A 12,483-nucleotide genomic window follows, 5' to 3' on the forward strand; every position below is an offset into this window, starting at 1 on the left:
AAACTGACAAACACAGATATGTCCTGGGCGAGCTCAAGATAATTTGAAGAAATACGGAAGTAACATGACCTACAACTGTCAGTATTGAGGTTACTTAGACATTTGTAGGTCGCTTCAGTCAGTCAGAGTTTCAATGTTCCACTGTGAGCCACTTCCACCGGACAAGGCACAAATCGTCACTGTTCATTGGGTTACAGGCCGGCAAAGCCACATTTCGAAAATAGATAGCCCAAATTGATGTGGCTCTCGCGGCAATGGTTATGGTTGCGTGAGTGTATAATGTGGCTCTCGCGGCTATGCTGTCAAAACAGGCTTTGTGATTCTAACAGGTTACCGTATATAACAAAACAAGTCATTTTCTCATTTTTTATTCAACAAGGATAACATATTCATCAAAACTTTACATTGTTGAATATGAATAGCATATGAATATCATAATGGATTTACACAGATTTACGACACCCATTGTCTGAAGAACATTTAATTGCAAAGGCTCATTACTCTGGAGCCATGACATCTATATGCCTTGAAACACTTAATTGCTGTTATTTATAAGATGCTAATCCTAATTGTTAATCCCCATTTTTGTGTACATCGACCGTCTGCCATCCTGCTGATGAATTACTGTTTACATTTATATTTATTACTTTCTAATGTCAGGTGACCTTGGCTATATAAGCCTTGGTCCAGAGAGATTGAGAAAAAGAAAGGTCTTACCCTTAGCCTAGCTAGGGTTAGGGGAGAGGTAAGACCTTTCTTTTGTGTCTGCATATAGATGTCATGGCTCCAGGGTAATGAGCCTTTGCAATTAAATGTTCTTCAGACAATGGGTGTCGTAAATCAGTCGCTATGATAACTGCATGAACTGGCCCTGTCAGAAAATCTAATAAATAATATTCATAAAATGTCCATAGCAGTTATGTTTTGTTGTTGTATCTGCTGTGTCCTCATATTGACTTATGGCAATCTCATTAAAATCAGATCTTAGTTCGCGCTATCGCTAAACAAAGATCTGAGGACATCCCACGTCAGGTCAGAACGACCTTTCATCCGACCAATAAAATCGTGGCTTACCAGATCATGAAAGTGACAGTTGGAATGCGTTTTGTAATCATGCAACCTTGAAAACGTTAACACGGGGTATTCCAAACGACAGTTACGGCCCGTACCACTGATTCCGTCAAAATTATCGTCTATCTCTCGCTTCCGTGGGATAAACATTTGAACTTAAGAGGCGTTGCACAGTACATGGGAAGCACTGCCATACCATTGCAACCATATATCAGACATTCAGGAATGTTCGTTTGTTCAGTTTTCAAACTTTTAATCGAGAACTGTGTCAACATATTTTTCAAGCATGGTCTGAAATGGAAGTCGCCAGGTTGAAACGAGTGCCGTAAAGCTCAAGAAAGCTGCTTTCTAATTGGCTGATGTCGATTTATTGTTAGTCATTTCAGTGGTCGGTCAAAGTATGCAATAGGTCGTTGTTGTATCCCGTAATGGGATGTCCTCAGATCTTTGTTTAGCGGCAGCAAGAACTTAGATCTGATTTTAATGAGATTTGACTTATGGGGGCATTTCAAAGACCTGCATCAGTGTGGGCCTTCATTCCACATCTTGTCCATAAAAAGTAACAAAACTGAAATATTTATGAAGGGAAAATTAAGTGGACTGTCAAGAAAGACTACAAGTGTTTTATGAACCATTTATCAATTTCATAAAGTTCTGTGCCTTTAATATGTTACCATGTATTGAAGTTCCTTTTGATGCCTTATATTAAATAATATGTTATAATGTTTCAATAAAGGCAGCTATATTATACATGTATTGTGCCTACTGTATTCCATCCTCGTCATGTTATCATATCCTTAAGTGGGATTATAGAAGATGTAGTATTGATGAAGACTTGATTGTTGATGTTCTGGTACAGATGTCAGTACCTTTATCAAGCATGTGAAAGAATATAGAAGTTGAAATACAAAATAAGGCTGGGACGGGTAACTCGGGTACCCGGGTCGGGTGGATACTGAATAGGACTGGGGTACCCACAGGACTACCCGGACCCGTGGTTAGTCACATGATATATTGTTTAATGACAATAATTACCTAGAACTCTATGGTTACACTACAAGTCACTATTGTTTTCATTTCTTTTCGAGTATGCGCCCATTCTTTGTGACTTTTTATATGGTTGAATAAAGATAAAACTTAAGTCAACTTCAGTGTATGCATGACCAGATTGTTTAATACATGTATCAAAATACATTTTGTCATTACTATGGTAAAAGTAACTCCCAATCAGACATTTTGTACCTATCTCTTGAGACCTACAGTGGGTACCCGGGTAGGGTCGGGTAATAGGGGGTTGGGTACCCAAGTAGAAAATTTGGACTTGTCCCAGCCCTAAGACAAAACTCTGTTGTCATTGTGTAAGTTAGGAAATAGGGTCCCTTAGGCTTAAAAAAAATATAAGAATTGATTCTCAGGCAGTGACTTTTGAAAATATAGTGCGGGCGGGTGGTGTTTTTTTTTCTTTGCTTGTTCAAACTGGTATGTAACCAAAACAGTTGTGTACCATCAACCTGGGGAAGGGCCTCCCTACATAAACAAGCACACAAACTCCTATTGCCACCATGACCATAACACGAGATGTGTAGTAAAGCAGTGTGCCAGTAAAGGGAAGTAACTGTGTGCTATATTAGATCGCTTTGCTTTTTGAGTATTAGGATTTTTAATTTTGTTTTAAAAATGGAAATAAAAATGAAATGTGCGGCAGACTATGATGAAGCAGGCGGTGCCTGAGAACCAAGACTGTCATTTTGTTTAGCCTTATACATGTTCCTGAAGCAAGGGAGTTAATTAACTATTCTGGTCTTTTATGGTCAGTTAACTCCCTTGCTTTGGGAACATGCCCTTATAAGGACGATGGTGTTGTTTTATACATGTATATGTCAAAATTGCCACAGTTCATACCAATTTCAGAACAATGAACATTGTGTACAGCTCACCCAGTGTGTATTCATTATGTTACCCCCTGTGGGGCAAACTGGTACCTCACCGCTGCCCACTGGTGCCTCACCGCTGCCCACTGGTACCTCACCGCTGCCCACTGGTACCTCACCGCTGCCCACTGGTACCTCACTGCTGCCCACTAACATGGGGATTGGGTGGTCAGGCTGTGTCATCATGGGATCCCGACTTGATCATTTACAGCCCACTGTTGGAGCTGGATGATTGGTGACTGACAAAGTGATGTTCACAAGTATTGTCTTCAGTAGTCAATGAATTATTCTTGGAGCTGACACTGTTTGAAGATGAACATCTTTGTCACAATTGTAGGGACATTTCAGTATAGATAATAACACTGTTATCAAGCAAGTGTTTGTCTATTGGCTGGACAAAGTCTTAGTCAGGGACTATCTGTTGTTACTCCCTGAATCTTTTCATAATGAACACTCTCATTCATATCTACCCATGTTTAAATGACAGGTGAGGGTTGCACTTCTGTGGTGGCACTCAGGTAATTCTATCATAGGCCATACCCTGTTTCCGATTTGGTAATAAACAAGTGTATGCAGTTACCTGTTGTTTGTATTGTATTTCCTCAGTGCACCACAGGTGCTAATTAGTTTCCCACAGGTGCTAATGAGTGTCCCACATGTGTTGATATGTGCACAACAGGTGCTCATATGTCCACCACATTTGCTTATTAGTGCACCACAGGTGCTCACTAGTGCACATTTAATTAGTGTCCCACAGGTGCTTATTAGTGCACCACTGGTGCTGATTAGTGTCCCCAAGGTTCTGATTAGTGCACCACATTGTTGATTAGTGCCCCACAGGTTCTGATTAGTGTCCCACAGGTGCTGTGTAATGCACCACAGGTGCTGTGTAATGCACCACAGGTGCTGATTAGTGTGATTAGTGCCCCAAAGGTGCTGATTAGTGTCCCACAGGTTGTGATTAGTGTCCCACAGGTGCTGTGTAATGCATCACAGGTGCTGATGAGTGTGATTAGTGCCCCACAGGTGCCGATTAGTGTCCCACAGGGTGTGATTAGTGTCCCACAGGTGCTGATAAGTGTCCCACAGGTTCTGATTAGTGTCCCACAGGATGTGATTAGTGCACCACAGGTGCTGATTATTGTCATGAGGGTGCTGATTAGTGCACCACAGATGCTGATTAGTGCACATTTAATTTGTGCCCCACAGGTGCTGATTAGTGCACCACAGGTGCTGATTAGTGTCCCAAGGTTCTGATTAGTATCCCCCAGGTGCTGATTAGTATCCCCCAGGTGCTGATTAGTGTCCCACAGGTTCTGATTGGTATCCCCCAGGTGCTGATTAGTGCACCACGGTGCTGATTAGTGTCCCACGGGTTCTAATTAGTGTCTCACAGGTGCTGATTAGTGCCCAACAGGTTCTGATTAGTGTCCCACAGGTGCTGTGTAATGCACCACAGGTGCTGATTAGTGTGATTAGTGCCCCAAAGGTGCTGATTAGTGTCCCAGAGGTTGTGATTAGTGTCCCACAGGTGCTGATTAGTGTCCCACAGGGTGTGATTAGTGTCCAACAGGTGCTGATTAGTGTCCCACAGGTTCCGATTAGTGTCCCACAGGTTGTGATTAGTGCACCACAGGTGCTGATTATTTTCCTGAGGGTGCTGATTAGTGCACCACAGATGCTGATTAGTGCACATTTAATTTGTGTCACACAGGTGCTGATTAGTGTCCCAAGGTTCTGATTAGTATCCCCCAGGTGCTGATTAGTATCCCCCAGGTGCTGATTAGTGTCCCACAGGTTCTGATTGGTATCCCCCAGGTGCTGATTAGTGCACCACGGGTGCTGATTAGTGTCCCACAGGTTCTGATTAGTGTCCCACAGGGGCTGATTAGTGCACATTTAATTAGTGTCCCACATGTGCTGATGAGTGCACTACAGGTTCTGATTAGTATCCCACAGGTTCTGATTAGTATCCCCCAGGTGTTGATTAGTGCACCACAGGTGCTGATTAGTGTCCCACTGGTGTTGATTAGTGTCCGACAGGTTCTGATTAGTGTCCCACAGGTGCTGATTAGTGCATATTTAATTAGTGTCCCACAGGTGCTGATAAGTGCACCACAGGTGCTGATTAGTGTTCCCTAGGTGCTGATTAGTGTCCCACAGGTGCTGATTAGTGTCCCAAGGTTCTGATTAGTGTCCCACAGGGGCTGATTAGTGTCCCCTAGGTGCTGATTAGTGTCCCACAGGTGCTGATTAGTGTCCCACAGCGGCTGATTAGTACACCACAGGTGCTGATTAGTGTCCCACAGGTGCTGATTAGTGTACTTCATGTACCGACTTTTCCAAGTTTGTAATTGTCCCATGTCTACTGCCTCACCAGGGCTCCACAGATCTCCTGCACTGACTGATTGTGTGTTGTCTACATCATGTGTGTATTGGGTTAATGTCACTGTGAGTCATGACCAAGAACAATAAAATATCATGAGCGACGCTTGTGGACACAGTATCGACTGTAGACGTATTAATGATGCACTATCAGCGTTGTTGCAGATGAGAGTGGGTCTTCCAAGTACTACTAGTTGTTATCAGCCCTTAATGACCATTCAATACCCACTTGGGTCAAAGGCCAAGATACTCTAGCATTGTAATAGGGCCAGACTGAAATGGGGATTGGGTGGTCTGGTTCTGATATTTGGCATGATATCATGCACCGGTGATGTGGATTGTTGCTTCGACTTTCGTCACTGGTCTGCCTGGTCCAGACCTCATGACTTACAGGCTGGCCTTATATAGATGGAGTATTGCATTCACTCACTCTGAAGTAAAGCATGAGTTCCTGTTGTCATATCCTGACAGCAGACCATCTAATTTGTTTGTTGTTAAATGCCGCACTCAGCAATATTCCAGCTATATGGCGGCAGTCTGTAAATAATCGAGGCTTGACCAGACAGTCCCGTGATTTACATCACGAGCATTGATCCACGCAATTGGGATACGATGATATGCATCAAGCAAATCAGCGAGCCTGACCACCCGATTCCGTTAGTCGCATCATACGACAAGCATAGTCATCTTTTACGGCAAGCATGGGTTGCTGAAGACCTGTTCTACCCTGGATCTTCACAGGTAAGCAGACCATCTGATGTATAATCAGATCATAGAATGTGTTTTTATGACAAAAACAAATCAGGATCGTATAAGAATTTACTTCATAAATAATTTCATAAACAAAATACCATTTGCTACAGACAACAGCATAGCAACTGACAAAAAGAAAACATTACAAGAACACTCACAGAGGAACAATTGGATACACTTCATTTAGATATATTGTTAGGAATCTCACCCTTTGTGCACAAGAATAAACTATACTACACAACTCTTGATAGGGATACTGACTTGTCTCCTGCTGCTGTGAAACACAATTTATATGAATGTATGTATGTATTAATTTGAAATTGAAGCATAAAATGTCTTAGCGCTAAGACTATTGTAAGCCTATGTTAAAGTATGGGAGTTGCGATCATCTTAGCGCTAAGATCGCTTTGTGCAAGTGGGTCCAGATCGTACAATACCATCTCCAAAGAAGCAGTCAGATTTAACTCCTGCCTGGACACTATCCAGAGTTGAGTAGTAGACACTGGGAGCACTGATCTGTGGTATTTAGAATAGGCTCTACATTGAAATACTTGATCACCCACCTTGTCAAAACATGCCTGGCATAAGTGTGTCAGTATAAAATACACAGTAAAAAGAATGTGTTTTTTCACATCAAGAATAATTCTTCAAATCATGTGCCTTAAAAAACAATACCTCCAATCAATTTGTTTTGGTTAAATTGTCATTTAATATTTGATATATTAAAGCATCTTCCCGAGGCAAGGGAGGTAAGCGACTGTCCAGTTTCCACCCTAATGACCAATCAGATTCCACCAAACAAAATGGCAAGACGATCTGATCAATAATAATCAATAAATAATCAATAAACCTATATTGTGATAAAACAGGCCTTACTTCATGAATTGCATCAAATCATGTGAGCACCTTGATTAAAAATATGAAGATTTGGAAAATATCACTTGATTCCGAAATTGGCAGTACACGTTTTGCAAATCCTTCAATCGACTGAAATCTGCACAGTTTATGAACCGGATGTCGATTTCATTACACAATATCGATTGGACTATGCATAGACTTGTTAATCCAGCCAAACTATAACTCCGGAATTCCAGCCTAGTTCGGCAAGGGTGGAAACTGACACTTGTAAAGTCAGTTAACTCTCTTGCCTCAGAAGTCAAGAGTAGACTTGCTTGGGAGTCTTTGGATATTGTTTTTCAGAGTGTGTCTGAAAGACAAGGGTCCATATAAAGCTAATGCCAAAATATTTGCTGTTTCACAAACCATTTAAGAAATGAACATTGGCTTTACAACAGGAAGCAAATGATTAGTACAACACAGTTTAATTTTATCAACAACTAAGGGTTGTATACCCTCTGACACTGACAAAGCAGGATATATGTACACTCCAGCTATTACTGTAGCAAATCATGATATTCCAGTAGGGAATAAAACCATGCTAATTATCAAATTAAACACTTATCCCAGGGTGTAGAGTGGCGAGAGTCAGAACAGTCGAAAAAGAACTTTAATGAAAACGACTCTGAGGGATGTTGTGCATATTGTATAGTCCTGATGTACACAGTTGCTGTGTTCGGATGAGTGTTAATTCCTGAGCTTTGAGTATACCAATGTTATTGACAAAATACTACTAGTACAGAATTGTAAATAAAAATACAGGGTTTGACATGGCCACTTGTAATAAATGATTAGTACAAGTTTATGAGTAGCTGTAACAAGTCTTTTTAGGGAAAAAAAACCTATCCATTGCGACATGTCACATGATATATTACGTCTGGAGGCCTATCACTACAGGCATGATGATCACCTTTAACAAACATATAAAAAATTAATCTTATGGCAGTTCTCAGAACTGTAACAGAAAGTCTCGATTAAGGCACATTTTTAAATCCAATGTAATAAGACATATTACAAATGTATCCTATTTATTTTGGCAACTGTCCGTGGTGATATTTGTATTGTACTCGAAGGGCTTTGGTTGAAAGTAAACAACTGCAAGTGGCTGCCCAGGTACCATCAACATCATTGACATCGAAATGTACCTTGAATGTACCTTGAACGTACCTTGAATGAGACTATCTGCCACAGATCTGGTACTTATTAATACTTTTAATAGGAACAAACAGGTTCCGATGACCACAATAGTGACCAGTTGGCATCTGTAACAGCTATACTATATTAATGATATCACTACCGTATATCGCTGTGTATAAAGCGACCCCACGTATAAGACGACCCCCCTGTACACGCCTTCAAAATCGACCCAAAATCCTATACTCCGTGTATAAAGCGACCTGGAATGAAGCACATCACAAGTGCACACACAAACCTTATACGCTGCAATCAAAATATGTTTATCTTGCGTTGTTTTTTCGACGATGATTGGTCACGTGTGTAACTCCAGTATATGTTGCCATTATGTGTTTACACGGTACGACACCAAATTAGGTACGAAAAACTCGCCTTATACACAGCGATATACGGTATATGTCTGTGTAACAACACGTCATGAGTATAACAAAAACTAATATTTGGCACATCAGATACGAATACATATGTATCGTCATAAATGATGACTTGAACATGTTGAATGCCAGTTTATTAACTCACACTGTGACATAGAAACATGAGGAAATGTAGCAGATTGAAAGATATCCTCACTCACTTCCATCCTTCCTCGCTTGACATGTATCTTTGTACCACTTAGGAGTGAGTGAGTGAGTGAGTTGCTTTTAACATTATTCCAGTTATATCACGGTGTGTCAGCTTAATGTGGGAGGAAAGCCGGAAGTGATGCAGGTCTTAGACGTTTACCACTTCTGTGAAACCCACGAGCACGGGTATGGTGCTGACAAACCTAGAAACATAATCGGGGTGAACCGGGATTCAACTCACAATCATAGGTTTCTGGCGTGTCCAGGGGACGCAACTCTGCACAGCGAATCGCGGCGGCTTAGGCGACTGGGCCACCCGTGCCCCCTTGTACAACTTCGGAATGTCATGACTCACTGATGTATCAATACATCACACATTAGATATGACAATACAATACATGATAAACATGTATCCATTTAGGTTTAAAGCCTATATTAATTTTCAAAAAGTAATATTTATGAAGTTTTGCAGTGCCCTTATTCTGATAACTACTCAGGCAAGCTTTACTTTTGCGTCAATCGCATGACAAAATGCTAAATCTAATTGCATAATACTGTAAGAATGAGTCTAACTTCACCTGTCCTCGTTAACACAAAATGATGGACAGCAGCATCCCCTTGTTAGCCGGGCCCCATGGAATATGGAGAAGCTCTTGCAAAAACAATGTAAATTATGTATCACGATACTTATCATGATATGTATCATGAGGTTGGCATATCCTCAATCTCATTAAAATCAGATCTATGTGCTTGCTCCCTCTACACAAAGATCTGAGGACATCCCATCACAGATTATGTCAGATGACTGTGACCGACCAATAAAATTACTTACCTCCAGTCGACATTAGCCAATCAAAAAACAGCTTTCTCAAGCTCTACAGCACTAGTTTCATAACGCCAAGTCCAGACTATGTTTTGAAAAATATTTCGACAAAGTTCTCAATTCAAAATTTTAAAATTTAAAGAAAGAAAATTCTGGAATGTTTAATAGATAGCCAAGATTGTATGGCAGTACTTCCCCTGGGCAATGGGAAATCTCTTCCCTTTCAAATGTTTATGAGTGAGTGAATACGGTTTTACGCCGCTTTTAGCAATATTCCAGCAATATCACGGCGGGGGACACCAGAAATGGGCTTTACACATTGTACCCATGTCGGGAATCGAACCCGGGTCTTCAGCGTGACGAGCGAACGCTTTAACCACTAGGCTACCTGACCGCCCCAAATGTTTATGACAGTGAAGCAACCAGTGACTGTCATTCGGAACTTCTTAGATTAACCTTTTCGCGGTTGCCTGATTAAATAACACATTTGGACTTTCATTCACTTTCGCGATCTTGTAAGCCATGCTCAGATTGTAACCTGTAATGTGATGTCCTCAGATCCTTGTGTTGTGGTTGAGCACTAAGATCTGATTTTAATGAGACTGGCATATCCTGACACTCCTGATACAAATGTCACAAACTTTCAAGTAAGCTATAATGGGACCAGTTCAAAAGTATGATGTCGGATACAAAACTTAATTCCTTAACTTTTGAGACATACCCCCTAATCCCCCCGAAAAGTTAATTCTGAAAATGTTGAATGTTCTCGCATTCTCGTGTTTTGCCCTGTTTTTTCAGAAAGTTTATTTAATGAAGTTTAATCTGTCACTAGATTGACTATTGCCGGCGATGATCAAACCCTACCTTGTAGAAAAACTGTATGTATTTAATGATAACTCCTAACAGCATATGAATGAAATAGGATCTGGTTAGTTCAGTTACTATATAAAACACTGAGAAATCAGGTAAGTTAATTTTGTTGGGTAGAAAACTTGCAGGGTTTGCATTAAGGCCCCACCCCTAAAGAAATAAGATTTTTACCCAACATCAAACTTTTGAACTGGTCACTAATAAGAGTGTGTGTGTGTGTGTGAGTTTGGTTTAACGCCGCTTTTAACAGTATTCCAGTTATATCGCGGCGTGTCAGCTTAATGTAGGAGGAAAGCCCGAAGTGATGCAGGTCTAAGACGTTTACCACTTCGGTGAAACCCACGAGCACGGGTATGGTGCTGACAAACCTAGAAACATAATTGGGGCGAACCGGGATTCGAACCCACAATCATAGGTTTCTGGCGTGCCCAAGGGACACAACTCTGCACAGCGAATCGCGGCGCCGTAGTCGACTGGGCCACCCGTGCCCCCGGTCACTAATAAGAAGCAATTGTTAATTTATCTGTGATACTTGCATGTTGTTTAACGCCGCACTCAGAAATATTCTAGCTATATGACGGCGGTCTGTAAATAATCGAGTCTGGACCAGACAATCCAGTGATTTACATTATGAGCATCAGTGTTATACCATGAAAATGTATGTGACACATAGCGTTGTATGAAAAGTATAAAATCTTTCATAACATAAAGTGATTCATATTGTATCACATGTATAATATCGTAATCAATATGTATTTATACATATTATCATGATTATAGCAATATATAACATCATGAGAAGTGCAGGTAAAATCAAGATTCCTACTGTAGATCGTATTGTCATTTTATCATGAACAATGTGTCATGATCCATATCGTATCAATGTATACCTATGATAACATCTTGAAGAAAATACTGTGCTATAAAAATCGTATCACAACATACATTGGTATTCGTGCTCTAATGCCTCACATATCACATTTAGCCTCTTGTCCGTAACCAGAGGAGGTCCGTTTGTGTGATCATGATGAATTATAAACTTTTCCTACTTTTTACAAAAAGAGCTTGTTCATGTACAAATATCAGAATAATGCTTTCGGACAAAACTCCTCTAGAATCAGCCTTTTGGACACATTTTATGTGACAGGTACATTTTGTGATGTTTGAAGTAAAAAACATGCAGGTGTTGAAAACAAAAAAATATAATTTTCATTCATATAAACCCATTTAACAAAGTTCATAATAATAAAGAATTACCAAATGTTTTGTTCATGTCTTGAAGTGAGTGAGTTGGGTTTAATGTCGCTTTAGACAGTATTCCAGGTATATCACGACGTATCAGCTTAATGTAGGAGGAAGACCCAAAGTGATGCAGGTCTCAGACGTTACAATAATGAGATCCTGGGGACCAATATGAGCCCTTAACATACATCATCACATCTTCCCGAGGCAAGAGACTTAACTGACTATAAAAGTCCAGTTTTCACCCTAGCCGAACTTGGCTGATATTACGGAGTTAGATTTTGGCTGGACTAACAAGTCTATGAATAGACCAATCAAAATCGCGCAATGAAATTGAAATCCGGTTCGTAAGCTGTTATGCAGAGTTCGGTCGATTGCAGGATTTGCAAAACATGTGCACCGCCAACTCGTTGTCAACGGATATTTTCCAAATCTTTTCATGTTTTAATCAAGGTACTCACGTGATTTGAAGCACGTAAGACCTGTTTTATCACAATATAGATCTTGATTGTCGATCAGATCGTCTTGACTGGGTGCTTCCATTTTCTTTGAAGCAAAATGCAAGTGATACGAGAGGTGGAATCTGATTGGTCCACAGGAGAGGCATAGAAGGGACATAACTCGTAAAAGCCACTGGTGGCGCTACGATTGAGCCCAGGAAATTCCAGCCTAGTTCGGCAAGGTCGGAAACTGGACTTTTACAGTCAGTTAACTCTCTTGCCTCGGGAAGATGATATCATCAAAACTTATCACC

The sequence above is a fragment of the Haliotis rufescens genome, unplaced genomic scaffold, assembly GCF_023055435.1.
Source record: "Haliotis rufescens isolate VD_foot unplaced genomic scaffold, xgHalRufe1.0.p SCAF_3, whole genome shotgun sequence".
Taxonomy (NCBI): domain Eukaryota; kingdom Metazoa; phylum Mollusca; class Gastropoda; order Lepetellida; family Haliotidae; genus Haliotis; species Haliotis rufescens.